The 26,712-nt window shown below is 44.2% G+C and overlaps 1 protein-coding gene and 1 long non-coding RNA gene across 6 annotated transcripts in view; both read left to right on the top strand.

Annotated features, from left to right (window-relative positions):
* The first annotated feature begins 1,346 nt into the window (after positions 1-1,346).
* On the top strand, positions 1,347-16,161 carry Gm41691. Its single transcript, XR_877305.1, has 2 exons — positions 1,347-1,531; positions 15,931-16,161. It is a non-coding gene; the product is annotated as a predicted gene, 41691 (long non-coding RNA).
* A 3,321-nt stretch (positions 16,162-19,482) lies between these two features.
* The window catches only part of Sil1 (endoplasmic reticulum chaperone SIL1 homolog (S. cerevisiae)), a 232,995-nt gene continuing 225,765 nt past the window's right edge, over positions 19,483-26,712 (top strand). For 2 of the 5 annotated variants that reach the window (XM_030250634.1, XM_006526367.4), the window contains exon 1: positions 19,483-20,082. The gene's annotated coding sequence lies outside the window, so the exon portion shown is untranslated. Of the gene's footprint in view, positions 20,083-25,639; positions 25,729-25,906; positions 26,015-26,712 lie in introns of all 5 variants that reach the window. The other 3 variants (XM_006526365.4, XM_011247043.3, NM_030749.2) reach the window with 3 other exon arrangements.

Raw genomic sequence — 26,712 nt, 5'->3', positions numbered from 1 at the left:
GCCTGAGCATGGTGGTACAAGCCTTAGTACCAGCATTTGGGAAAATGAGGGGCAGGAGGATTGCCATTAGTTTGAGGCCAACTTGGGCTACATAGTTCAAGGCAAGCTGTGGCCAAGTAGCAAATAAAATTTAAAAAGATAAAACATGTCTCCATTTTGATTTCTATTTTGACCTATGAGTCTAGAAGTGTTTACAAATACTTGCGGTCCTTGTTTTCCTGCTGAGTTCCATTGATTAGATAAAGCAGGTTTTTTTTTTTTTTTTTTTTTTTTTTTTTATGCCTGATGAGGGTTCACTCTGCTTTAGTTTGTGATCAATTGCTTTAGATGGTCCATGGGTACCTGAAAGAATGGTTGCTGGCTGCCTGATGAGGCTGTGAGCATAGGGCTATTCAACCTGTGCTTAGCACTTCTGAGATCTCAAGAATTGGCACCGTTCACTTTTGTCATTGCTATTGTTGCTAGTGGATGAGAGTCTGGCTCATAGCTCTGACACCAGGTGCCCTAGGAATGGAGGAAATTGCTCCCCATCCTACAAGTGAGCACTCTACAGCTCTCTCCCTGATGGTAGGGTTGGTTGATCCTTGACACACAGAAAGTACCATTTTATTTATTATAGTAAAAATAAAAGGGTTCAGAGCTGTAATTCCGATGCTTGGGAGGTAGGGGAGACAAGAACACCAAAAGTCCAAGGTGATGCTTTCTATATATGGAATTTGAGAGGAGACCCAGCCTCAACAAACAAACAAACAAAAGTTTAGTTCAGAATAAGCTCTGGCTGCCTGCACTGGACCCTCACTCCCTACGTGACACTTTTCGACCTTCAAACTCCACTTGCCATTCGAGTAAGAATGAACATAATCTTGGATTTGCGGGGCTGCTGCAGGAGTAATCAGCCATTGGCACAGGGCTAGCCGGAAAGCAGACCTTTTGAGAAGTGTTGAATTTTCTCCCTAGGCTTCCACCGAGTCTCCGGGGACAGAGGAAGTGAGGTTGGAGTTGTAATGGTACAGCCGCCTCCGCTCTCCTTTCCTGGACTTCTCTCCTTAGAAAAGCCTCCTTCGCACCCCTGCAAGACTGCGCTTGTCTGAGGCCCTTCCCCAGACAGCAGCTTGGAACCAGCTGTGACTGGGAGAGAAAGAAGAGGATATTGGCACATTCAAATCAGCACCTAGCCTCCTGCCGAGTTAGCATGACACCTGCTCAGACAGAATTCTCTATCTTTCTTTCTCTCCCTCTTATGTGGAGTGGCCTAATTAATTTTCCAGCCTACCAGTTACCATATCCTGCAGATGGCAAACTCCTCACACCCTGATAGCAGAGCCATACAGACTGGGGCTCGCTCCTGCCCTGTCTCAGATTTTTAGGTTCTATTAGTGTCTCAAAGTCATGCACCCTGCCTTTCCATGGATCTGTAGCTGCTTCTCGAGCCTGCCTGTAACCTCTCCCTCCTCCTTTAAATCTTCATCCCGGTGTGCAAGGTGGGTCGGCTGATGTTCCTACCTGTACATCCAAGGAGAAGGCATGAAACGTAAGCACAGTGGGTAGGGCTAAGGACTGGGGAGTTTCAAATGTGTTCTGAGGGTAGAGGGCCACCGGCATTTTGTGTCTGTTCCCACACTTCCCTCTCTTTCCTCTGCACCCTCTCATTCCATTCCTCCCACGCTAATTCTAGCACTGACAGGGTTCACTTTCTCAGCTCCTACCTCCAGGCTGCCTGAGAAACCCCACAGGATCCTGGTCACTGGCTTCAGTGTCTGATTTCCCAGACACTGGATCCTTCGCTGCTTTTCGGTAATCTTTATAATCTCTTTCATTGTCTACTTATGGACACGTGGAGTTGTTTCCGATGTTAACTATTGTGAATTCTGCTGCTTTGGGCCTTCTCTTTCATGTTCTTTTATGGGCATATATTTCTCTCTCTTTGGGTAAAACGGGAGTGGATCTGCAGGTCAAAGAGTTTTGCTTCATCAGAAAGTGCCAACAATTTTCCAAATTGGTGCTTTAACATTAGTTGAGTCCCTTATTAAAAACAGAGTCCCTGGACTCTGCTCTGCACTTACTGAACCAGAATATTGTAGGAATATGTCCTGGAAATAGCATATTTAAAGGCTCTCTGTATGATTTTTGTGTAGCTTTTATTGGCTAGTCTGGAATTAGCTGGCCTTGGATTTGTGGGAATGCTCCTGCCTCTGCTTCTCGACTGGAGGTTATTGGATGTCATTACTTGTCTCTTTAATTGGCAGGTTGGAATGGGTGGCAGAGACTAATCATTAGGGCTGCTAGAACTAGTGTCCCTGCCCTAAATTTCCAGTTCCATTCTTTGAAATCCACAGTGGGGTAGGAGGTGGGACAAAAAAAAGAAAAAAAAGAAATCCACATTGTTTGCTTTGGTGATAGGAACTTGGGTTGCCTAACCTGACCTTGAACTCTTTACATCGATGAGGCTGGCCTTGAACTTCCAATCCTATTGCCTCCATATCCCAAATCTTGGGATTACAAACATGTATAGCTACACCCAGAGCTAAGTGCTAGATCCAACAACTTCTATCCAAGCTTCTTTGTATTTGACCTCTCCCTGGTGCCTTATTTTGCTGGTTCAACTTTCTTGGAACTCTTCCAAGGTTCTGCTGTACATTGCCTCTGCTTCTCTGCCAATTCCCCTATGTATCCCCCCCCACCCCCCGCACCTGCTCTCCTTTTCTCTCCTTCCTTCCTTTATCTTTATTTTATTTTATATTTCATAGGTGTGTGTGTTTTGAGACAGGGTTTCTCTTTGTAGCCCTGGCTGTCTAGAAACTCACTCTGTAGACCAGGCCAACCTTGAACTCATAGATCCACTTGCCTCTGCCTCCCTAGTGCTGGGATTAAAGCTTGCACCACCACTGCTAGATTATGTGTGTGTGTGTGTGTGTGTGTGTCTGAAAAAGCCAGAGGTGTCAGATGCCCTGGAGATGGAGTTATAGGTGGCTGTGAGCTGCCTGATGTAGGTGCTAGGAACTGAATTTAAATCCATGTCAACAGCAAGACAAACAGTTAACTGATGAGTCATCACCCCAGCCCCAAACAATACAATTTTCAGTGAGTCTTCAAGTTCACCGGTTATGCTGCATGGTTGCTTTCTTCAGTTTATCTACAAATGATCTAGTTCCAGATACATCTAGGAGGGATCTAAGAACACTCTTCAACCAAAGCCAACATAAAGAAGCCTTTAAACAAGAGAAAGAATCCACATTGGTGGTTATGCCTATCAGAGGCCTATCAGTAAGGTCTTAAAGTATGTACCCAGAACAATTCTGTAGCTTCACTTTGTGTTCTTGGAAGAGAAAGCCAAATGTTTACTTTATTCCAATTATACAAGCCAAAACAACCACACATACGACATTTCTAGTTGTCAGTAGTGATTTGTGACGCAGGTTATTCCAAAGAACAGAAAAACAAAACAAAACAACAAAATAACACACACACACACACACACACATACACACTCAAAGTGCTCATTATTTTGTTTATCTGATCGCATTTTTCTGGGTGTCTGCTAGGGAGATGGTAATTGCACAGGACAGCTGACCCATGGAAGCAAACGCTGAACCACTGCCAGCCCTTGTGTGAGTCTGGTGTAGCATTATTTATTGACCTTTATGTACATGTGCATGCTTGACTGTGCCAAGGCACCTGTGTGTCGGTCAGAGGACCCCTTTGTGGAATAGGTTTATCTCACGAGGTGGGGCCCAGAGATCCAGATTAGCTTGTCAGGCTTGGTGCCAAGGGCCTTTACATGCTGAGTCACCTTTTCGACTCTTGAATTTTTGTTTGTTTGTTTTTTTTCGAGACAGGGTTTCTCCGTGTAGCCCTGGTTGTCCTGGAACTCACTTTGTAGACCAGGCTGGCCTCACACTCAGAAATCTGCCTGCCTCTGCCTCCCAAGTGCTAGGATTAAAGGCGTGCACCACCACTGCCCAGCTTTGAATTTTTATTTTTAAATGATGCTCCAGTTGGTGTTTTTCAAATCTAGAATTCATGAACATTTTGGTGTTTAGGAAAGTTTATTATTTAATTTCAGGGTTAATCTTTTTTAAAAAAAGATTTATTTACTTTATGTATATGAGTACATTGTAGCTGTCTTCAGACACACCAGAAGAGGGCATTGGATCCCATCACAGATGGTTGTGAGCCACCATGTGGTTGCTAGGAATTGAACTCAGGACCTCTACAAGAGCAGTCAGTGCTCTAAACCTCAGAGCCATCTCTCCAGCCCTCCAGCCCCCCTGTCCTCCTCTTAAATTGCAACCTCTATGTCTTCTTAACCTATTCTTAGTTTATTTTTATTCTTAGCCATCTCTCCAGCCCCCAGGATTAATCTTTAAGACTAATAATGTCTGTTTAATGTGCAACACCCAAACGACCTTCTGATTCAGCGTGTTCAGGAAATTTTAGTGACCTGGTTTGCACTTGATTTATTTATTTGAGATAAGGTCTCATGTAACCCAGCTGGCCTCCAACTTGCTATGTAGCTACAGTTGGCCTGTACTTTTTTTTTTTTTAAATAATCAACATATCTTTTATTCACAAATAAAAACAGCCGTGAGATTGTTATCTACACATTTGTACAAAGGTCTGGACGCTTAGAAAATACATAACAGTCAGAAAGCACGCCCTGCGTGCAGGCCACATCACAGGCTGGCAGGCTCACCCCTCGTCTGCATCTGAAAAGAACAGCCTCCCATAGACCCCCCCACAATGCCCCCAGTGTCCCCCAGGAAAAGCCTGCCCCCTCACAGCTGCCAAGAGCCCCCAACCTGGGAATACCTGTACAAAACCATAAAAACATAGATCATTTGTCTTCAAATTCCCACTGCAAACTCTATGTTTATTGGCCTGTACTTCTTATCTTGCTTCTACCTCTAGATACTGGGATAACGGTTATGGGCCGCTGCACCTGGCTGCACCTGTATTTATTGATTGGCTATGTCAAACAATCTTCTGAAATGGTAGCATTTAGTTTGTGATAATGTAATTGTTTTTATTTAATTGTTTGTGCAGACATCCTCTGCATTTATTTAGAACATGCTTGGCAATTATAAACATGTAGGGTTTTTCCTGGGCATCATGGCACACATCTGTAATCCCAGCAGTTGGAAGACTAAGGCAGGAGGATTGAGAGTTTGAAGACAGCCGAACTACACAATGAGATCATGTCTCAAGAAAAGACTATATATTAGGCTGGCAAGATAGATAAAGGCATTTGAGTTTGATCCTTGGGATCCACACGATAAAAAGAAAGCAGCGACTCTCCCTAGTTGTCTGACATACATAGTTATATATTATATATACACATACTATATAAATGTAATATAAACATTTCAAAAAAAAAAAGACTATACATCACAAATTCACAATCCTCCTGCCTCAGCTTCCTAGTTGCTAGGCATGCACTATTTGAGCAATATTTAATTTTGTTATTTTTTCTTTAGGCAGGGTCTCTTATGTAGTTCAACCTGGCTTCAAACTCTCTCTATAGGCCAGCATGGTCTCAAATTCATGATGTTTCTTCTGCCTCTATGTCTTTTTTTTTTTGGTTTTTGGAGACAGGGTTTCTCTGTGTAGCCCTGGCTGTCCTGGAACTCACTTTGTAGACCAGGCTGGCCTCAAACTCAGAAATCCGCCTGCCTCTGCCTCCTGAGTGCTGGGATTAAAGGCGTGCACCACCACCGCCCGGCCTGCCTCTATGTCTTGAATGCTGAGATTACACACATATATCAGGATGCCCTCCTTTTTAATTTTTATTTACTTATTTATTTGAATAAATAAATGAAATCTATCAAATAAGGCTCCAAGATCCCTGTGGATTGCTATAGTTAGACATCTTTGCAACATGACACATAAGCTCTTTACAATCAAACTAGGAACATTCAACCTGTAATTTCAGCAGGCAGTCTAGGCAGGATGTGGGGATGCGGAGCTTTTTAGAAAATGAAAAAAGAAGTGAAAGCATAAAGGATTTATATACATTCTGACAGGGTGGTCGTGATATGTAAATGTCATGCAAATATAATGCAAACGAGGCACAAGTGCTCATGCAAATGAGCATCCTGTCTTTAGAATCAACTGCTGGTTATTCACTTATTTGTCTGCAGTACTGACAGTAAATCTTTCACAAGCCTGGGATTCAAGTTGCTTTGGTGGAGATGTGTATGTATTGTAGAGGAAGGAGTGGCAGGAGCGGGGTGTCTCTCAAGGAGGAGTCAGTGCGATGCTGTAAGCCTGTGCTTAGCATTAAGTTCAATATGGCAGAAAGTTTAATATATAGTTATTCTGCCATGACACTCCAGAAGCTGGTCTTTGGGGGAAATAAGCTGAGGAATTTGATTTCCCATAGCCTTTCAAGTTTTTACCTCAACAGATCCTCCAACCCTCATCACACACCATCTGGGCTCTTGTCTAGAGAGGCAGAGGATGGGTAGTCAGCGTTCCCTGGCCCCATGTCCTCGCCATAAGGACCAACGAAGAGCTCGAGGTAAGAGCCCTTGTAAAGCATAGTCGGAGGAGGCTGAGAGTGTGGCATGGAGTTCTGCACTTGCTCATCCCCCATAGGCAGAATGTAGCTGGAAGCTGAATTTCTAGGCCTGTTAGAACAAGATGGGAGGTACAACAAGAAGGGGGGCTTGGGAGAAACATAGCTATGTAGTCTCATGCCAGAGATGCTGTAACTGACAACATTGGGACGCTTACTTGGAAATCGAAAGGAAAAAACTGTCAACGGCTTTTTTTTTTCCTCTTCCCATTATAAAAACCTGTTTTCCTTTTTCCTTTTCTTGGTATGAAAGGAAATGTCTGGTCACACAGGCTCTTCCCTGTTGAGAACATCGAACATTGGGCACACAAAACAAAAGGGCTAATAGCATATATAAACACAATTCAAAAGTTATTAGTTTTTCTTCTTGGACACTTGGCAGTGAGACCTGGGTAAAAGCATCACTGTCTATCTGTATAAACTGGGGCAGTGTTTCCAGCTTTTCTCAAGCTCAGTTCCCCGTCCACAAAGCAGGAAGAGTATAGCCTCCAAGCCGGGCGGTGGTGGCGCATGCCTTTAATCCCAGCACTTGGGAGGCAGAGGCAGGCAGATTTCTGAGTTCGAGGCCAGCCTGGTCTACAAAGTGAGTTCCAGGACAGCCAAGACTATACAGAGAAACCCTGTCTCGAAAAACCAAAAAAAAAAAAACCAAAAAAAAAAACCAAAAAAAAAAACCAAAAAAAAAAAAACAAAAAGAGTATAGCCTCCATAGGATTGCAGTGAAGGCTAGATGCAATAGCATGTACATTTGACATAGTCCCTGGCTATTCAATACTGTAGTTATTTGTAGCTGTCATGCATGGATTTGCTGTAGAGGACACTTTGCCCTCTGCCTGGTAACTATATCCCACTTCTTCCCTGCGAACTGTAATTCTTTTTTCAGTCTTTGTGGCTCTGGTGAAATCAACTGTCTCCTCTGCACTAGATGCAGAATGTATAACCCATGTTTAAGTCCATCAGGTCTAAGTCTGTTTGGTTGAACTGGGTCTTGTGGCATATGCCTATAATCCTAGCCACTCAGAAACTGCATAGGAGGTCAGAAATGTCAAAGCTTGCCTTGGCTACTATATAATTCCATTTGTCAGATAAAGCTGGCAAATTTATAGAGCAAGGAAATAGATTAGTGGTTGTTGGAGACTGGAGGAAGAGGGGATGGGAGTCACTTGTGTGGAGCATAATTTCTCTTCGGAGGCTGGGGAACTGCTCAGCAGGTAAAAGTATTTGCCACGAAAGCCTGACAACTTGAGTTCAGGTCCCTAGAACCCATTTAAAAGTTGGCATCAATGGTTTGAGTGTGTGATCCCAGCACTCCTGATGGGAGATGGAAACATGACATGCCACAAAATCTCTTGGACTTGCTAGCCTGGGGTACCTGCTAGCCTGGGGTATGTAGCTCAGTGGTGAAACAAGAGAACTGCTTCAAATAAGGTAGCAGGAACCACACCCAAGGTTGTTCTCATACTTCCACACATGGGCTTGTCATGTGTGGACTCTCACACATAAACATGTCTACATGCATATCATATACCCACATACACACAAATGAATAAATAAAGAAATAAAAATTTAAAATAATTTCTCTTAGCTGATCATGATGGTACAGGCCTTTAATCCCAGCATTTGGGAGACAGAGGCAGATGGATCCCTGAGTTTGAGGCCAGCCTGTCTACCAAGTGAGTTCCAGGACATGCAGGACAAAGAGACCCTGTTTGGAAAAAACACAAAAAATTTTCTTCTTCTTTTTTGGAGTGACAAAACTGTTTTGGAATTAATGGTATTTTACAACATTGTAAAGATGCCTAAACCAACTGAATTATTTATATTATTATTATCAGTTGGTTAAATTAGTTTTTAGGGAATTTTAGGAAATTTCTATTTGTTTGTTTGTTTAGTTTTTTTTTTAACTCAGTTATGTCATATGATGTTTTGCTGGGGCAGACAGGTGAAAAGACGGTTAGCTAAAGCAGACACATGAAAGAATATTTTGCTGAAGCAGACACATGAGAGGACACATGATGCTTGGAAAGAGTATAAACTTGACCCTGCAGACAGTGGGAGGAGGCTCTGGCATTGGTTCGCCTTGCTCACCTCACTAGTCTTTGCTAACAACACTCTGGCTTTGGCTCATCTTGCAGCATGTTGCTGATCTTCTCTTGTCATGATTTCACAGAGAGTGACTTGCCAAAGGACTTCTCTTGATATTCCAGCCGCTTCTTGCAGTCTCCACCATCTCAGGCTGATTGGCAGAGCCTGGCAGTTTCGTCTGGATGGGACTGTCATTGCTGATTCATCAGTGGTGATTGATTGCAGTGGACTGGAATGCAGCTGCTGATTCGTGTTGGTGTTTTGCTAAAGGCCTGGACTGCTGGCAACAAAGATCAAATCACCCCAAACAGGTCCTAATAACCTTTCATTTCCACTACCTCTGGTAGATGGTGGGCTAGAAGGGAGGCTGAAGCATTAAAAAAAAAATCCCTATTAAAGTAGATTTCGAGAAAATACTCCGACAGGAGAGAGGACAAAGCCTTGCTATGTAGACTGGCCTGGAGCTCACAATGTAGAGTTGCCTTGCATTCAGCTTGTGGATGGTCCTTCTGAGTGCTGGGGTTAGAAACATGCATCTAGCTACATTTATTTTTCTGACTTGTAACCCTCCTGCCTCAGCTTCCCAGTTGCTGGAGCTACAAGCATAAACCACCATATCTGGATTAAATTCCAAACTCTAAATAGATCAATTTTATGGTATGTGAATTATATCCCAGTTAGAGAAAGCTTCACAGTGGCAGCCACACAGAGGAAGAGTGACACATGCTCAGGCTGTGAGGGCCACTCAGACTGTCCCATCCCTTAGAGCCATGAGAGGAGCACATGAATTCTTTCCTGTGTAGTCCAACTTGAAAGGGTAGAGGATATAGACCTGCTGACTTGTCTTGCTATGTGCAGAATTTTGTTGAATTATCCAGTTTATCTGAGAACAGAACCCAGACACGGCAAAACACCTAGGCCTGATGATACTGGGGCTCCAAGACTGAAGCAGGCAAGCATAGGGATAGCTTAGCAGAATAGCTTAGCAACCTGGGGCTCTGTTTGGCTATGGCTGTGTACACACCCTCATTCCTTTCTTGAAGAAGAGTTCTGCATTGCTTTTTATTATATTTGTTTACTTAATTGTGTGCATGTTTGTGTGCCACTAGAGGCATGTGGAGGTCATAGAATGTCTTGGTTTGAGTTTCCTTGCTGTGAAGAGGCACCATGGTCATGACAACTCTTATAAAGGAAAACATTTAATTGGGGCTGACTTACAGTTTTAGAGGTTCAGTCCACTATTATCATGGTGGGAAGTATGCGGCAGATATGATGCTGAAGGAGCTGAGAGTTCTACATTTGATCCTTAGACAGCAGGAAGAGACTGTGTGACCAGGCATAGCTTGAGCATAGGAGACCTCAAAACCCATCTCCACAGTGACACACTTCCTTCGACAAGGCCACACCTCCTAATAGGGCCACTCCCTGTTGTTGGGCACTCAAGCATAGAAGTCTACAGACCCAAACCTATTCAAACCACTACAGAGAACAACTTGTAGGATCCGTTCTCTCTTCCCACCACATGGGTCCTAACGTTTAAGCTCAGATCATCAGTTTAGCAGCAAGTGTCTTTACCCACTGAGCTGTTTCTCAAGCACACATCCCATTTTTTTTTCATTTTAAAAAGAGATGTTAATCAAAGATTCATTTTATTTTCTGTGCATAGTGTTTTCCCTTGTATGTATGCATAGCATCTACATATACTGTCTATGGAGGCTGAAAGAGGTCAGTGGATTCTCTGGAACTGTAATTACAGATAAGTTTGAACAGTCATGTGGGTGGTGTGAATCAAATCCTGACCTCTGGAAGAACAGCAGCCAGTGCTCTTAACTGATTACCCATCTTTCCACCCTCCAAATCCTATATTCTCAGTTAGAATCCTGAGAACTGTGCTTGAGTGCGCGCGCGCGCGCACACACACACACACACACACACACACACACACACACTCCAAATAATGCACCTAGCAACATGTTCTCAACCCAAGATTCCTGCCTGTATCAAGTTGCATGCAAGCTCCGCTTAAAACAGTGGATTATGTTTCTCTTTCCCATAATCACCAAAAGCCCATGACACAAGCTACTCAATCCAGGTATGAAGATGAGGGTGCTGATCTGGCCTAAATTGTTTTTTTGTGTGCATGTGCCATAAGTCAAACTGTGTTCTCAATGTGACTTTTAGTGGAGAATTTCCTATTTACCCTCCTATGCCTATGCACAACTAAGTATGCATATGGTTAAAACCAAATTCTTTATGAGAAAGGACATTCACAATAGAAAAAAAGGTTGAATAAATTAATCTGTTAGTCAAAACTGAACCACTCTCATTAAACCTCTTAATAACTAAACTCCTCCCTCTCTTGAACCCTAATAAAGGGAAACCCCAAACAATAATCAAGGTCTTTGTGTAGCTTCATTGTGGCCCCATGTAGATCTGTACTGTGTATTCATTTGTAGGCTGTACCATCTTTTTGCTTTGAGTAGAGTATTCTTGTTATGTTGTAAGTTCTGTGTGGCTTTATGTCATTCTTGAACAAGATGCCAAGAACTTTGGAACACGAAGTCTATAGACCCTTACTATCAAGAAGTTTATTCATCCATCTCAATGTAAGAGTCTCTCCTTCTCCCTCCCCCTCTCCTCCCTCTCCCCCTCTCCTCCCTCTCCTCCCTCTCCCTCTTCCCCCTCCCCCTCTTCCCCCTCTCTCTTTTGACAAAGGGTCTCATGTAATCCAGGCTGGCCTTGAACTTGTAATGTGGATAAGAATTACCTTGAACTCTTAATTCTTAATCTTAATTCTTTTGCTTCTACCTTCCAAGTCATGAATTATAGGCATGCACTACCATGTCTGGTTGAGCATAGGAGACATCAACCAGACATGGCAGAGTTCTGTTTTGGTTCAAAATAGGGTTTTTCTGTACAGTGCTGGCTGTCCTGAACTTGTTTTGTAGTCTAGGCTGGCTGAACTCTGAGAACTGCCTGCCTCTTCCTCCTAAGTGTTGGCATTGAAAGCATGCATCTCCACCTCCTGGCAGTCTTAACAAAGTAGGGCTCACATGTTAGACCCAGCCCAGAGCCTGTTTATTGTTATTACTGTTGTTTGTTTTTTGGTTTTTTTAGAAAGTGTTTTGTTTCGTAGCTGGTCTGGTCTCAAACTCATGAACCTGCTGCCTCAGCCTCTGAGTAGCCAGGCTTTTCCAAGTGAGCCACTGTGCCTGGCTTTACAGCCTGCTCTCACAGAGCTAGCAGGTTAAGGAAGTGTTTTACTTGTTATTAGGACGGGCTTTGAGACCAAGTTTCTCTGTGATGGCCCTGGCTTAGTTTCCTATCTGCTGGGAGAAAATAAAAGCTGCACACACCACACCCCCATGTTTTGTTTGTTTTTTCCCCCCAACCCATTTACATCTTCAAGCAGTGGTAAAACAAAATAAAGAGAAGGAAAGATAAAAACAGTATGTGACTGAGATTTTATGTGGGCCAGACAGCTGAAAATATTTAATACCTGGATCTTTTTTTAAAACATTTGTTACCCTGTTGTCTTAGGGTTTTACTGCTGTGAACAGACACCATGACCAAGGCAAGTCTTATAAAAAACAACACTTAATTGGGGCTGGCTTACAGGTTCAAAGGTTCAGTCCATTATCATCAAGGTGGTAGCATGGCAGTATCCAGGCAGGCATGGTACAGGAGGAGCTGAGAGTTCTATGTCTTCATCCAAAGGCTGCTAGTGGAAGACTGACTTCCAGGGAACTAGGGTGAGGATCTTATACCCACACTCACAGTGACACACCCATTCCAACCAGGTCACACCTATTCCAACAAGGCCACACCTTCAGATGGTGCCACTCCCTTGTCTAAGGTTATACAAACCATCACACCTGTGTATTAGAACTAACACCACACAGTTCCAAGAGTTAGGATTCCGGGAAGGGTTTAACTGGCCGATCCTTCTGCTCCGTGTGGGGCTCACTGACCTTTTGGGTGTAGTCAGCCAGAGAACATTCTGGTCTGGAGCTTTAGACCTCCAGCCTCATTCATGTATCTGGGGCTGGCAGTATGCCTGGAAGGGTGGGCTCAGTGGGGTTCTTCTTCCTTTACCCGCTGTCTCTCTGTCAGAGTGGCTGCAGTTATTACCGAAGAGCTTAGGCAGGTCTTAGGCGAGGCTTATATTGGGATGGCATTACCTCATCTGTATTCTCTCGGCCATAGGTCAGCATAGACTCAGAGAGAATGGAAATGCACCTTGCTTTCCATGAATAGGGTGGCAAAGAATTTGAGGCCATCTTTACCTCAGGACTTAGTATGTTTAGTCTCCACTGGCTCCTGGTTCATAGCATATCAATTGGAACGTAAACTCTAATGGGTGGAATTTGGCTCATTTTAATACAGTAAGTATTAGATTTAGACTTAAATCCAAACTGGGGTCTACTTGGAGCCTTAGGGAGCACTCCATGCTACCCGTTCTAATCTGGGGGCTGCCCTATGCCCAGCACTGAGCTGTATCAGCACATTTGAACTTCAGTTCCCATTTTGGTTAATGAAGAGCAATAAAACCTGCATCCCATAGAATTAAACAACATAAGGGATATGGGAAGGCTGTATACGTAAGCTGTAATGTTCTCTTTAACGATAGGTTGTTGTCATCGTTGCCTGGAGTAGGGAGCAGATAAGAAGCTCTGAGTCCCCTGCCCAAGGGGATGGCCCCTCAACATTATTCCATTTCCCAGCGCACACCAGCCAGTTCCCGAGACGTACATGGCAGGACAATGAAGCTGGGTTCCTATGGCTCTATATCAAGCTCCAGCCAAGGAAGATTTATTTCCCTATGGTGGCTCTAATGACTGTTCGATGAGACTCATAATTCCATAATGATCTTGGTGTCAGCAACTCCCTCCCTGGGTGTCTCTCTGGAGGTTGTGTGGGGAGAATAGGAAGTCACAATGGCTAAACAAATAAGAATGAATCATACTTGTATGTAGCCAGCTCCTTGTTGCCTGCATCAGCCCATTGTGTGCTCTAACATATAGAGTAATAAAGCTGTTTCTATCAAAACCACATTGGCCTGTTAGCTTCACCTGGTTGAGGGAATGCAGCACTCTGTTCCCCGAAAAGCCCAGAAGCCCTCCGTCTGAGAGATACTTGTATACTTCCTGGTCCCTCTGTTGCTTCACTTGTCTCTGGTGGGAAGGTTTGTCTACCCAAGTAATACCCTCTTCTTCCAAGCTTTTCACAAAAGCTGAAAGTAAGATCGTTACTTGGAATGTTAAATAGCTCTGTAAGTCGGAGTCCCCTGTGTGATCCCCTAAGTACCCAAACATGTACGTGTGTGCTATTTGACTTTGCTCAGCCATGAGTGTGATGTCTGCAGAGCCGGGAGGCATGGAAGAGAACAGAGCTAATTGCTAAGGTTAGTTTGCTCGTTACTGTGTCAGGCACTGGATGGAATGCATCACATGTACACATAGTCTCTCCGTCTCCCTCTCTCACCTCTCTCCTCCTTTCTTTACTGAGGACGCCAAGCCCAGTGGATGCTGAGCAATGTTCTACATCTCTAGTCCTTTATTTTTAAAGTAAAAAAAAAATTATTGCAATTAAAATTTGTACCAGGTGGGAGGCACAGGGTGCCTTTACCCACTTGGACCATCTCTTCAGTGGGGTGCCGTTTTGAAGGGTGATGTCATCAGAGAGAAAGATGCTCCCACCCTTAGCTTGCTGGCCCTGAACTGTGCTTTCGTGCTCAGTTCCTGGACTCAGCTTGCCTAGGATTCTGGAGTGAGCAGTTTTTCTGAAGCCCCCTGCCTGGAGACGTAGCCTTAGCTGTGGGAGGATGGTAAAAGATTAATCCAAGAGCTAAGAGCAGCTGCATAGCAGCCCGTAGTGGCCTGGTTTTTAGGACTTTTTCCAGGGCACGTGTGAGTGGCAGGGTGAGAATTGTATAGAACTGTGACAGTCAGCTTGGTTCATTCCAACTGTCTGTCCAACTGTCTGAGCTGGTCAGATTTTTTTTTCTTTTTTCTTTTGAGACAGACTCTTATTTACCCTGGGCTGGCCTCAAACTTGCTATGTAGCCAAGCATGACCTCCCATTTCTGATCTCCATGCCTTTCTGATCTCTCTGTCTCTGGAGGATGGAATTATATATAAGCCTGCATCACCAGACACCTCCGCTTTCTCGTTGGTTTGCTTTCTCCTTCCAGCCTTGCTCTGCAACCCTGGCTCCTGAAACTCCTTCATAGACCAGACTTGCCTTGAACTTGCAGCAATCTACATGCCTCTGTCTCCTGGGTGCTGAGATTATAAATGTGTGCTACCATACCTGGATCTGACTAGTTTTATTTTCTCAGATATATTTTTAATTATGTGTTGTACTCGACAGTTTAATGAAGCTAGAGCTATCTGAAAGGAGGAAATCTCAATTGAGAAAATGCCTCCATAAGATCCAGCTGTAAGGTATTTCCTTCCTTCTTTCCTTCCTTCCTACACAGGATTTCTCAAGATTTCTCTCGACCTTGGCTGTCTTGAAACTCATTCTGTAGAGTCGGATGGCCTTGAATTCACAGAGACCTACCTATCTCTGCTTCTCTCTCTCTCTTTTAAAGATTTGTTTATTAATAATCTAAGTACACTGTAGTTGTCTTCAGACACACCAGAATAGTGTGTCAGATCTCCTTATGGATGATTGTGAGCCACCATGTTGTTGCTGGGATTTGAACTCAGGACCTTCGGAAGAGCAGTCAGTGCTCTTACCCGCTGAGCCATCTCTCCAGCCCTATCTCTGCTTCTCAAGTGCTAGGATTAAAGCCAGCTTGTATTTTCTCAATTAATGATCAATGGGGGAGGGGCCACTCATTATGGGTGGTGCCGTCCTTGGGCTGGGGATCCTGGATTCTATAAGAAAGGAGGCTGAGCAAGCCTTGGGGAACAAGCCAATAAGCAGCCACCCCATTTGTACGAAGGGCACTGTGATGTGAATGTCCTCTCTGTTGAAATATATTTGCCATTGTAATGGTATTAAGAGGTGGGAGCTATAGGGAATTATTAATGCTTTTATTGACAGAGTGGGCTAGCTATACCAGAGTGTGCTGTTACAAAGCAGGTCTAGCCTCCTGCTTTGCTCCGTCCCACATATTCACTTGCCCTTCTGCCTCGGGAATGATGCAGCCTGAAGGTTCTCGCCACATCACCTCTTCATTTTCAGCTTTCAGACTCCCGAACCATGGCCTAAATAAATCCCTACTTATTACAAATGACCCAGTCTGTGGTATTCTATTATAGCAGTGGAAGATGGATTCACGAGGCCGAGCAGCTACATGCAGAGGTTTGTCAGTGTCCTGGATGACAGCACCTGCTGAGATTCTAACCAACAGCCAGTGTCAACTGCCAGCCCTGTGATTGAACACCTTGCCTTTGTCATGCCATCCCAGTTGGTGATTCGTGGAATAGAGTTGATGCTTCTCTGCTGTCTCCTGCCCAGACAGCTAAATAAATTATTATTGTTTTAAGAGACTAAGTTGGAAGATGCTTTGCTATGCAACAGTGAACAACTTGAACTGCACTGAAGCTGTGTCTGCCCTAAGTGTGTGATTCCAAGCATCTGCGGGTGCCTGTAGGCGGTGCATTTTGTCAGATGTGTGGTTGAAGTCCTTCTACTGACGGAGCTATGGTTCTTGGAGCTTTGCTTCAGCCTCGGTGCAATGTTGTTTGGTGAAAATACTTCAAAAATCTTGTCTGTCTTTTGGCTCTCTGTGTTTTAGTGTGTTCTCTTTGAACCAGAAAGGCCTATTTAGCTGAGAGCTAGTGCAGTTTAAGTGTACTGACCTTCCGGTGGCCCAAGCCCCTTGGAGCTGTGAAAGCCTTTTAGTGCGTAGGAGCCTGCCATCAAGAAATCATCATATTCCTTTCATAAGGGCTAAAATACTGTGTTGTTTCATGTCTCTTCCTGTTCTCTAAGGCCTTCAGCAATGCAGTCAGGGTGTCCTGGATACAGAAACTAGAATTAAACAGAAACTTGGGTTTATTTTTATGTTTAATTCTTTTAATTACACAAAATTAATTTATTTATGTGTATGTGCACACGTGTGTGGGCATGCAAGCTAATGCCACCCATGGCAGGTGCAGACCAGAGGATAACTTATTGGGGTTGCTTTTCTCCTCCTAGCACAGGGGGGCCCGAGAACCAAACTCAGGTTGTCAGTCTTGGCAGCATGTGCCTCTACCCACTGAGCCATCTTGCTAGCTTGAGACAAGGTAGAATTCTTGACTTTCACCAATGAAGCTGCAGTTAAAGTCTCATGTGTGCTCATGCCTGAGAAGAGGTCAGCTGGTTTCTACCCTGCCTTGGCTGCTCATGTCTGAGGAGAGGTCAGCTGGTTTCTACCCTGCCTTGGCTGGACCTACGTCTTCAGAATACAGCCCAGACAGATGTGGATTCCAGTTCTGAATAAAAGTGCTTCTTTGGTCCTTTTTGGGATTCTCCTTAGAGACCCACTTCTCCATACTGGCTATCTGACTTTAGCTTTTCTGGAACCATTTCTGTACTTGCACTGAGGTACATTATAATGCAGTATCCAATAGCCACAGCTGGACGCTACATCTCTAAAGGGTTCACAGAGATTTTGTGGAAATGGGAACAAAATCTTCCCCACTGTCTCAAAAGAGTGTCATGGACCAGCTAGCATATGTAGAGAGACTTCACTCAGAAAAGGATTGGGGGAGGAGGGGCTGGAGAGCTGTCTCAACAGTGAAGAGTGTGTATTGCTCTTCTAGAGGATCTGAGTTTGATTCCTGGTACTCACACTGGGCAGCTTGCAATACTCATATGCACACATATGCACACATCAGACAAAGGCACACAGACACACGCACATAATTTAAAAAATAAAAGGTTTTTTTTTTTTTTTTTTTGGACACGGTCTAACTATGGTAGCTCTGGGACTGTCCTGGAACTCACTGTGTAGACCAGACTGACCCCAAGCTTAAGATCTGCAGGTGTATTTTGGTGGCTACTTTATTGGGTTCTTATATCTTACTACCCCCCTTCTCCAACCTTACTCCACTCTCATCCCTTCCAACCCAACACTAGGTAGGAGAGAAAGAAGGTTAGAGGGGTAAGGGGGCGTGGATCTCTTTAGACTACTTCCTGTGGATTAGGAATGTAGAGTTCCTTGGAGCAAATCCAGTCTTCATTGTTGTCAGGATATCTCCAGCCAGCAAACTAGCAATAGCAATAGCAAAAGCAACAAAAGCAATAGCAGGAAGTTGAAGTGGAAGCAGCAGCAGCAACGGAAGCAGCAGCCTTTACGGGCCCTCTTGGAGCTCTTGCATTTATTCCTCTCGAGAATACACAGAATTCCAAACATACACTATCTGCAGCTGGCAAAAACCATAGCAGCTGTGGACAATCTGAAGCGGCCTCATATCCCACACCTGGGATTAAAACAAAAACGTATTCCCGCAACATAACTGGGTTTTAAAAGAGACCAAAATCCTCACCGCACACATGTATTCCCTGTATCCTTACTTGTTTTTCATTGCTGAGACAAGTACCTGATAAAAAGCACCCTAAGGATGAGAGGGGTTTCTTTGGTGCGTGTGTTTTGTGGTTTGTTCTCCTTTATGATGGCAAGGCGATAGGAGCATGGCACCGGAGAGTAAGCTCTCTCTCATCTTTCCTATCTAGAACCCAAAGACCTGTTTTATCACTTCTCACTGGCTGGTACTACTACTCATCCAGCCCCCGCTCAGGAGGAGCACGCCCTCCCTCCCTAGCTGACACCTGAGGCTTTGCCCAGTGACTCCGAAGCCAACCTCCCACCTGCTTGAAATAAACATAATTAAGAGGGTAAACAGAAAGCTGGAAGCTAACCTAATATACAAAGAATGCAAAGGAATTTCAGAAATAAATTGATGGTTGTATCTTGGGGGAATATTTGCCATTTGAGGACACTGCTGGCATGAATTATCCTTTTCTCCACCCACAAGTGGCCTAGAACCACTGGCAACTATTTTACTAGTCTGCTTTAATGGGTCTGTGTATATGTGACATAGTAGCAAGAAAAGATGATTTCAGGGGAATGGCTGGAGGGATGGGTCAGTGGTTAGGAGCACTGGCTGCTCTTCCAGAGGACCTGGGCTCAATTCCCAGCAACCACCTGGTGGCTCACACCTTTCTGTATATCCAGTTCTCGGGGATCTGGCACCCTCACACAGGCATACATGCAAACAAAATATCAATTAACATAAGATAAAAATAAATGATTAAAAAAAGGAAAATACGACTTTGGGAGTGTCCTATCCATCTGATACCGTTTTCATTCTGTGACCTTGCATAGATCCTTTATCCTGGCATAGCTTCAGTTAAAGTTGTCAACTTGACCCAGGAAGAGCCTCAGTAGAGGAACTGCCTCCAGCAGCTTGGGCTTTGGGCGTGTGTGTGAGCATTTTCAAGATTGATTATTGAAGAAGGGCCCAGATCACAGTGGGTAGTATCATCCCTAGGATGGTGGGACTAAGCTGTGTAAGAAAGGCAGCTAAGCAGGCCAGAGTAAGAAGGACAGTAAGTGGCATTCCTTGGTGGTCTTTGCTTTAGTTCCTGCCTCATGTTCCTGACCTGACTTGGTTGGATGACAGACTGTAACCTGTAAGTTAAACCCCTTTCTCTAATTGTTTTTGGTCAGTATTTTCTCATAGCAATGCAAAGCAAACTAGAACATTCTCTGTGAGAACATCGTCTTTGTAAGAAAAGAGGACAGCAATTCTAATCTTGTGAAATGATCGTGTATGTGCGTCACCGGTCAGTGGTATGGCAGGATTAGAAATTCAGGTGTCCTATTTATCGTTCAAATAATTTATCATTTAAAAAACATACTCAAAACACAATTATATAAAGCTAGTGACTACTTACAGGTACTCTATTTTGCATACATTTTTCAAAGGACTATTTATTGCTTGAGGTTCAATGTGTGTCACAAACTGAGTCATAACATCGTGATTTATATTTACCTCCCACCCACTCAGGTTTCTTTCTGAAGATCTTTACACTAGAAAGAAATTACGGTCTTGGGAAATTAAACAAGAAACTGAAGTTCTAGGTGGGAAACAAGAGCAGGCCCACGGGTAGCTATTTTTAGATACAGCTCCCAGCGGAGGGACATGAACAAATTTCAGCATTTTTTGCGGAGGAAGACGCTAGGGGCGGGGCTTAGCAGCTGAGGAAGGCGGGGCTAACAATGCCGCGTGGGGTGAGAGTTGCTGGAGGCTGTTCTGGCAAGTTATCATTGGGCAAGGTTGAGAGTGACGTAATAGCCACGCGCCTTCAGCCTTCGGCAGCCGCTGGACGGCGTTTGCGCACGAGGAGCTGGTTGCCGCTGCAGCCGCCTGGAATTGTGGGGATTGTGTCTGCCCCTCGGCTGCCGTGGAAAGCCGAAGGTAGGGGAGGTGGGGGCCCCGGGCCCTGCAGCGGGACGCGGGGTGGACGGCGCCCGCCCGGCCTCCTGCCGTTAGCGGCCTCCTCCCTCCCGCGCTCTCCGCACCTTCCCACAGTGTTCCGGGTCCCGCCACATCCACCTCAGTGCCTCGCGGGCGAGACGTCCAACAGCACCCTAGACTGGCAGCCCAAAAGCTGTGCTCTGTCTTGTCACGTTCCTCTTAGCGACGCAGTGCCCCTCCCCCCCCCCCCCCCCACGCCAGAAGAGGGGGCAGTGGCTTTGGCCTGCACATCTGTTTTGAGTTTCCTTCTTTTATCCTCCACCTTCGGCCTCAGTTTTGCCACATCTGTCCAAAGAAGGGGTGAATTAGATGTTGCTCTCTGAGACACTTCCAGGGTTGACTTTTTGGTGATTGGTCGGTACCTCCCCAGTCTCTTGACATGGTATTGCGCCCCATCCCTCTAGTATTCTACCTCCCCTTTTGCATGTTTTCTTTTGACGCACAGGTTATAAGGTTGTGGACTTTATTGTGATTTCAAATTACTTTGTGCTTAATCTCTAGGCCTCCCCCAGGAACTTTGAATAAAGTATTATGTAGGCACCTGCTGCTCACATAGCAGGTGTTCCCGGTCAGATGGTCGCTGAATCCTTGGGAAAGGGAAGGGATTCCGGAACTGGATTCCAGAAATGTCCAACAACTGAGAAAGTAGTAGCAACTTCTTTTTGCACTGTTAGGTATACATTGATGAGGGCTGGAGATGTAGCTCAATGGTGAAGCCCTGGATTCAATCCCTAGCGTCACATATACCAGGTGTATACACTATAGTGTGTACCTATAATCCCAGAGTAAGGCAGGAGCAGGAGCGTAAGAGATTCCAGTGTTATCCTTAGCTGCACAGAGTTCCAGCTCAGAACACTTGAGACCTTCTATTTATCTAATCTCTGTGATTCGTGTGTTGGATCAGTTTCTAATATGTATTTATTTTAAAAATTATTTATTTTTATGTATGTGAGTACACTGTAGCTGTACAGATGGTTGTGAGCCTTTATGTGGTTGCTGGGAATTGAATTCTAGGACCTCTGGTCAACCCCGCTCGCATTGGCCCAAAGATTTTTTTATTATTATAAATAGGTACACTGTAGCTGTCTTCAGACTCACCAGAAGAGGGCGTCAGATCTCATTATGAGTGGTTGTGAGCCACCATGTGGTTGCTGGGATTTGAACTCAGGACCTTCAGAAGAGCAGTCAGTGCTCTTACCCGATGAGCCATCTCGCCAGCCCTAAAATGTATTTATAATGCCTGGTTTCCTTTCAGATCCAGCTGGCTCTCCCACTCAAACAAAACAAAACTGCAGACTGCTTTGAGGGAATGGTTAGATTAACCCACGCTAGGTAGGCAGGAAGAAAATGAATCCTCCCGTTTGCTAAGAGAAGAAACTGATGTGTTTACAAATACAAGCAGTATTTGTTTTGAGAGTGTGAAAGATTGTGTGTATGTATGTGTTGTGTGTGTGTGTGTGTGTGTATGGCCTTTTTAGCTTTATACTCAAAAGCTTTTTGTTCTGATATAAAATATAGACGTTTAGAGATTAGATAAAATTTTAATGGAAACCATAATGTAATATTAGGATTGCTATTTGTGTGACATGGGTCAGTGTTTTCATGGGACTTGGCTCTTGAATGCTTAAGATGAGCTGCCACATCAGATTGATTATAACCTTTCTTTCAGGCAGTAAATTCAATCTGCATATTAATACTTGTGCTGTTTTAGGGAAACTGGCAATTGAGAACACTGCATATTTTACTGGTAATGGGCAAGGGGAGTATGTTAGTAGACACATGACAGCTCAGAAATAAAAATCGCATGGCATTTAATGTTGTTTTCTTTCTCTTTCCTGTTGTTTTTTGAAGGCTGTTTCATCTCTACTGAGGCCAACTTTGAGCCCCTGTATGTCTCATGACAGGGAAAAAGGCCAATTAAGTGAAACTGAAAAATAACAAAATGGATTTCAAAATAGCAAATACACTAGAAGCTCCAGTCTACTCTCTCTCAGTGGTCTGTGTAGGTGTAGCTTTGGGGGCTGGGGGTGGGCAGCATCTAAGTGATGTGGCTGGCTTCCAAAGCAGTTTTAAAACTCCACACCTAGAAATTGTTTTCATAGATAAGTCACATTAGCAGCTCACACTTTTTTCTAAAAACTAAATGGCACATGGTTATAAAACCTTGACACTAGTATGTCTTCAGATAAATCTTTTTTAATAAAAAATTGTATTAGAAGCATTCATAATGTCAACAAAGCAGTCACAATTTCTTTTGCAATTACAGAGTGGTATTCAGTTAACAGAACAACAATCATCTTCGTATAAGCTGCATCAGAAACAACTGAAGATGAAAAAAATAAAACCCCAAAATAAAACCAAAAGAAAAAAAAACCCAAAAACCCAAGTACTTTCCCCATATATAACTAATTTGTGCTATATACAAGAACCTGCTTTAAATTTCCATGCCAATTTACAACCCCCAGACTGTACCAGGCAAGGTTAGTGGCTATTGAAAATACCACCGGGACAGGGCATCTAAAGACACATTCGGTAGTGTGTTAACTATACAAAAAAAGATACTGTACAGTTTAAAAACAAATCTTAGACTTACATTTCAGTATTTTTCTTTAAGAGGAGTGAGTTGTGTACAGGGGTTAAATGCTTTATAGACAACAAGAAAAAAATGCACTAGAACCAACTTATTCATCTTCCTTTTCCTCCTCTTCCTCATCTTCCTCTTCCTCCTCTTCCTCCTCCTCATCTTCCTCTTCCTTCTTTTTCTTGCTCCTTTCAGCCTTGACCACCCCCCTTTTTCGCTGCATCAGGTTTTCCTTTAGCTCTGTAGCCGCAATATTCTTCTCATACTTCTTCAGCTTGGCAGCCTTCTTCTCACAGGGCTGCTTGTCATCCGCTACAGTGTTGTTCCACGTCTCTCCTAGTTTCTTTGCAACATCATCAATGGATAAGCCAGGATGCTCGCCTTTGATTTTGGGGCAGTACTCAGAACAGAACAAGAAGGCCGAAGGAGGCCTCTTGGGTGCATTGGGGTCCTTGAACTTCTTTTTGGTCTCCCCTTTGGGGAGGGATGTAGGTTTTCATTTCTCTTTCATAACGAGCCTTGTCAGCCTTTGCCATATCTTCAAATTTCCCCTTTTCTTTAGCAGACATGGTCTTTCACCTCTCTAAGCACTTCTTGGAGAACTCTGAGAAGTTGACAGAAGCATCCGGGTGCCTCTTCTTGTGCTCCTCCCAGCAGGTTTGCACAAAGAATGCACATGTGGACATTTTGCCTCTCGGCTCCTTTTTTTTTTTTTTTTTTCTCTGTATAGCCCTGGCTGTCCTGGAACTCACTTTGTTGACCAGGCTGGCCTTGAACTCAGAAATCCGCCTGCCTCTGCCTCCCAAGTGCTGGAATTAGAGTTGTGTGCCACCACTGCCTGGCTGCCTCTTGGCTTCTTAGGATCCTTTGCCCATGTTTAGTTGATTTTCCTCCGTGAGGCACTGAGTCACCCAGTGCCTGTCCGGCTCTTGCTTGCCTCGATGCTGTCTCTGTGGAGCTCAGTCTCCAAATTGTGTTGTGCTAAAACATGCCTAAAATAAACTACTCGATCTGACTCCAGAAGTTTGAACCAACACTGGCTACTGAGTTGTGTTGAACCAAACTGCCTCCTTGTCTCCTGGAGATCGTCACTCTGCTGGCTGTGGAGGTCACAAAGATCCCTGTAGTTGTCCATATTTAGAGTGGATCTTGCCACATCAGTTAACCTAATTAAGAAAATTTCCTTGAACTCCAGAGATCTGCCTGCCTCTGCCTCCTGAGTGCAGGGATTATGCTGGCATTAAAGGCATACACTACCATCACCTGGCTCATCGCATCTATCTTAAACTAACCTTGTAAGGTGGGCATCGTTCTGTTTTATTAAAGAAGAAATTGAGGTTCAGTATTTTCGCTAAGGTAAAAGCGAAGGGTGGAGTTGCATATTTACTTATGCCTAGTTATGCCTGTAAGGGATGTTTGCTTTGGGTTATAGACAAACTTGGGCAGCATAGGAAGATCCTGTCTTTTAATAAAATGCTCGATGCAGTCAGAAATGAAAGCTAGCTCATGCTTCAGATTTCCTCCCTTGTTCCTTGTACATACTCTGCCGTGGTTGGCCATTCTTCTCACCTTTCCAAAAGCCTTATCCCGTGTGTGAGCCAGGCCCTGTGGAACACGCTGGGGACATCAAAGCGAAGCATTCCTGTTGTTAAGGTGCTCATGGTGTTTTTCAAAGATGAGATGGCCTTCTGGTCCTCCCTTCTCCCCTCACTCAGTCTCTTTCTCCGTCCCTCCCCTCTTTTGAGACATGGTTTCACTACACTGCCTTAACTGCCCTGGAATTTCTATGTAGACCAGACTGGCTTGGAAGTCTCGGAGAGCTATCTGCCTGTCTGTGCCTCCATGCCAGGCTGGCTTGTCGTTTGTTTTGTTTTGTTTTTGTTTTTTAATGAGATGACTAGCTGCAGCTAAGGGTCATCATGGAAAGAAGTTAGTTTCTTGGTGGTGTTCAGGGGGGTGAAAGCTATGAATTTCCTCTTTGGTTCCGTTTTCTAACTTGCTGATCAGTTCACCACCAGTTCAAGGTTGTAGCATGTTTGATAAACTCTAGCTTTTAATTTTTTTTTTCTGAGACATGTTTTCTCTGTGTAGCTCTGGAACTCTGCCCTGGAACTCAGTCTGTAGACCAGGCTTGCCTTAAACTCAAGACATCTGACTGCCTCTGTCTTCCTAGAGCTGGGACTAAAGGTGTGCGCCACCACTGCCTGGCAGCTTTGTAATTCTTTAAAAAATTACGTGCATAAATGTTTGTTTTTGTTTGTTTGGTTTGGTTTTTCGAGACGGTGTTTCTCTGAATAGCCCTGGCTGTTCTGGAACTCACTCTGTAGACCAGGCTGGCCCTGAACTCAGAAATCCGCCTGCCTCTGCCTCCCAAGTGCTGGGATCAAAGGCGTGCGCCACCACTGCCTGACATGCATGCGTGTTTTATTTGCATGTATATTTGTGCACCATGTGTATGCCTGGTGTCTTGAGGCCAGAAGAGGTTGTTGGATTCCCCGAGACTGAATTTATAGATGATCGTGAGGTGCCATGTGGCTGCTGGAAATTGAATCTGGGTCTTCTGGAAGAGCAGCAAGTGCTCTTAACTGTTATGCCATCTCCCCCACTCTGTTTTACTTATGAATATTCCAGGTATTTCAAAACAGAAGTTGTTCTCTCTCTCTTTTTTTTTAAAGATATATTTATTATATCTAAGTATACTGTAACTGTTTTCAGATGCACCAGAAGAGGGAGTCAGATCTCATTACAGATGGTTGTGAGTCACCATGTGGTTGCTGGGATTTGAACTCAGGACCTTCAGAAGAGCAGTCGGTGCTCTTAACCACTGAGCCATCTCTCCAGCCCGAAGTTCTCTTTAAAGTTGTTGGGGATTGACGCCTTTAAGATAGTCCTGATGTCATATCCTTATCTATCCAGCATTTGGGAGTCTGAGGCAGGAGGATCATGAACTGACTGAGGGTCAGCCTGAGTTCCACAGGAAGTTCCAGGAAAGTCTGGACTAAAAGGTAAGACCTTGTTTTGAAACTTCAGAACAACAAAAGCAGATTGTTTTTTTCCAAGTCCATATGGCAGTGAGAGTTGTAAAAGAACTGCAGTGGTAGTAGAGGAGGAGGTGGGGAGTTTCTACCTGGCCTCCTCCAAAGAGGCTCAACTTGGCTTTGTTTTTCACTGTCTCTGTTCCAGACCTTGGACTCTGAGGTGTTTTGATTTACCATCTGCTCCTCTGGTGCCTTGTGTGCTGTCTTTTCACAGCTGAGCCTGTGTTCCTAGACTGAACAGTGGAATCTCTGGGTAGGTAGTGCCTGAGATTTAGGTTACTTTTCATGCCCACAGGGAAATGGGGAGGGGCCTGTCTCTGAGGTCTGCTCCCCGGCCATGAGGCTGGCCGAGGAGTTTGGTTGTTACATCTGTTGATGGTCAGTTCTCCTCATCACTGACAAATAAGTAGCACAGTTGGTGAAGCGACCTTCACATGTGGCCACTTCTCTCTTGGCCAGTCCATGCCCCTGCTGCCTTGTACGTTAAAGAGTTCTAGAAACAGAAAGGAGAACCTGAGATGCACGCAAAAGGTATTGATTTTAATTTAATAAGTATATATATATACACGTCTTGTAGTCCATATTGGCCTTGAACTTAGTATGTAGTGAGATTGTCCTTGATCTTCCTACCTCTGATTCTGATAAGGTTACAGGTATATGTCACTGTGCCTGGCTTAATTTTAATTTTATATTTGGTTGTCAGGATCTTGCTATTAAGCTTAAGCTTAAGCTAGCCTGTAGTTAGTTCAAGCTGACCTCAAACTTCTGATTTTATTGTTTCAGCCTTCTATGTGCTGGAATTATAGGCATGTGCCTCAACTAAGTGAACATTTCTTTACTTCTGGATACTGTCTCAGGCTTAAATTTTTACAGCCAATTAAACTGTATGTGTGACTGATCAATGCTGATCCTGTGGACTGAAGCCTGTTAGTTTTCTAGAATTTGGTCAGA

The sequence above is a fragment of the Mus musculus genome, chromosome 18, assembly GCF_000001635.26.
Source record: "Mus musculus strain C57BL/6J chromosome 18, GRCm38.p6 C57BL/6J".
Classification (NCBI taxonomy): Eukaryota; Metazoa; Chordata; class Mammalia; order Rodentia; family Muridae; genus Mus; species Mus musculus.
Note: the sequence above shows the minus strand (reverse complement) of the source record. Positions and strands in the feature narration are given on the sequence as shown.